General features: G+C 39.6%; 1 pseudogene; it reads left to right on the forward strand.

Annotated features, from left to right (window-relative positions):
- Positions 1 to 246: 246 nt before the first annotated feature.
- On the forward strand, positions 247 to 1,194 carry LOC126011843 (elongation factor 1-alpha 1-like; annotated as a pseudogene).
- The last annotated feature ends 1,250 nt before the right edge of the window (positions 1,195 to 2,444 follow it).

Genomic DNA, 2,444 nt, shown 5'->3' on the forward strand with positions numbered 1-2,444 from the left:
GAAGAGATTACCAGCAATCCATTCATTATTTATTTTTACACAAATAGGTGAATTAACTAAGTTTTATTTGTACCTGAACATCTTGTTTAAAGAGTTTTTCTGAAGCTGTATAGAGCTCTTCTTCGGGGTAATTTAAAGAAGTTTAATGAATATAATTTTAAGAATAAAATGTCTGCTTTTTTTCACAATGGGTTTGCTGCCAGAACTCAGGTGTTGTGAAAGCCACACAGCTAAACTCAAGACAAAATGGGAAAGGAAAAGACTCACATTAATATCGTTGTCATCAGGCATGTCAACTCCGGAAGCCCACCACCACTGGCTATTTGATCTACAAATGTGTTGGCATCGACAAAAGAACCATTGAGAAATTCGAGAAGGAGGTTGTCGAAATGGGAAAGGGCTCCTTCAAGTATGCCTAGGTCTTGGATAAGCTAAAAACTGAGAGAGTGAATGTGGTATCACCATTGATATCTCCCTGTAGAAGTTTGAGACCAACAAGTATTATGTGACCATTATTATTATTAATTATTATTATTATCATTAGTTTTAGGGCCACACCCAGTGACATGCACCCAGTGACCCAGTTACTCCTGGTTATGTACTCAGAAATTGTCCCTGGCTTGGGGGACCATATGGGACCCCAGGGAATCAAACAGGGTCCATTCTAGGCTAGCGCAAGTGAGACTCTTTATGCACTGTGCCACTGCTTTGGCCCCGTATGTGACCATTATTGATGTCCCAGGACACAGAGACTTTATCAAAAACATGATTACAGGCACCTCTTAGGCTGACTGTGCTGTCTTGACTGTTGCTGCTGGCCTGGGTAAATTTGAGGCAGGTATCTTCAAGAATGGGCAGACCTGCGAGCATGTCGTTCTGGCTTACACAATAGGTGTGAAGCAGCTTATTGTTGGTATTAACAAAATGGATTCCATTGAGCCACCCTACAGCTAGAAGAGATATGAGGAAATTGTTAAGGATGTTAGCACTCACATTAAGAAAATAGGCTACAACCCAGATACAGTAACATTTGTGCCAATTTCTGGTTGGAATGGTGACAATATGCTGGAATCAAATGCTAACATGCCATGGTTCAAGAGATGGAAAGTTATTCATAAATATGGCAGTGCCAGTGGAACAACACTGCTTGAAGCCCTGGATTGCATCCTGCCACTCGTCCAACTTTCAGAATAAAAGGAAAGTGGTTTTTGGACCATCTGTTATTTTGTGTATGTGTGACAGTTTAAGTTATTAGTTTTTAAAATCAAGACTTTTAAATTTTTATTGATTATTTATTTTAAATAAATAATACCTTTATTTAAACACTGTATTACAAACATAATTGTAGTTGGGTTTTAGTCATAAAAAGAACACCCCCCCCCTTCACCAGAGCAACATTCCCATCACTGATGTCCCCAGATCCCCACTCCCTGTTTTGAGACAGGTTTTCTACTTCCCTTACTCATTGACATTAGTATGATAGTTATCAGTGTAGTTATTTCTTTAACTACATTCACCACTCTTTGTAATGAGCTTCATATTGTGAGCCGGTCCTTCTGACCCTCATTTCTAGAAATTATTTCAATAATGTCTTTTATTTTTCTTAAAACCCATAGGTTAATAATACTGTTCTGTGTGTCTTTCTCTCCCTCTGACTTATTTCACTCAGCATAATAGATTCCATGTACATCCATGTATAGGAAAATAAAACCAATACTCTTTAGTGCAAAAGCTTGACCAGAAATCTGTCACAGAATTTTGAGGCCATTATGACAAAGTTTAATGAATAATAATAATAATAATAATAATAATAATAATAATAACAATAAAAGAACAAAATGTCCTCGTTGGCATGTCTCTTTCTATATTTTAATAGTTGGGTTTTGAGAGTTCTGTGAGCTCTTTCAAATATGACTTGTCCTTGCAGATCATATGCGACTCCAGTGGTATTTTGGATTTGCCATTCCTTACAAAATGATTAAAAAGTTTTTCTGGTGTAGGCTGGCCATTGTCTTGCATTACAGATTGTGAGATGCCCATAACAGAAAAGTACTGAAGTGTAACTCCACCCTGGATTTAGGTGTAGCTACCTGAGACCCACCCATTTCTGGGAGGGGTCTTGGGAACCAGATATTATGTGTGACCTTACCTGCAAGACCCCGCCCATTCCTGGGAGGGGTCTTGGAAAAGGTAGATAAGCCTTTGAGCCAGGGGATTAGGGCGTCTGCCTTGCTGGGCACTCTGGCTTTTGGGTCTCTGCGTTCTGGTCTTTGACCAGCATGGAGCCCAAAGGGAAGATGGCTGAAAGGAATTAAGAGGCAGGGCTAGCTAAGAATGGCTGAATGCTTGAAAGGTTATGAAATAGGCCACACACATGTGGTGAATAGGGCATGAATAAAGCTGATGCTTCCTGATGCCTGCCTGTGAGTGAGTTCAATACCCGT

The sequence above is a fragment of the Suncus etruscus genome, chromosome 6 (genome assembly GCF_024139225.1).
Source record: "Suncus etruscus isolate mSunEtr1 chromosome 6, mSunEtr1.pri.cur, whole genome shotgun sequence".
Lineage (NCBI taxonomy): Eukaryota > Metazoa > Chordata > Mammalia > Eulipotyphla > Soricidae > Suncus > Suncus etruscus.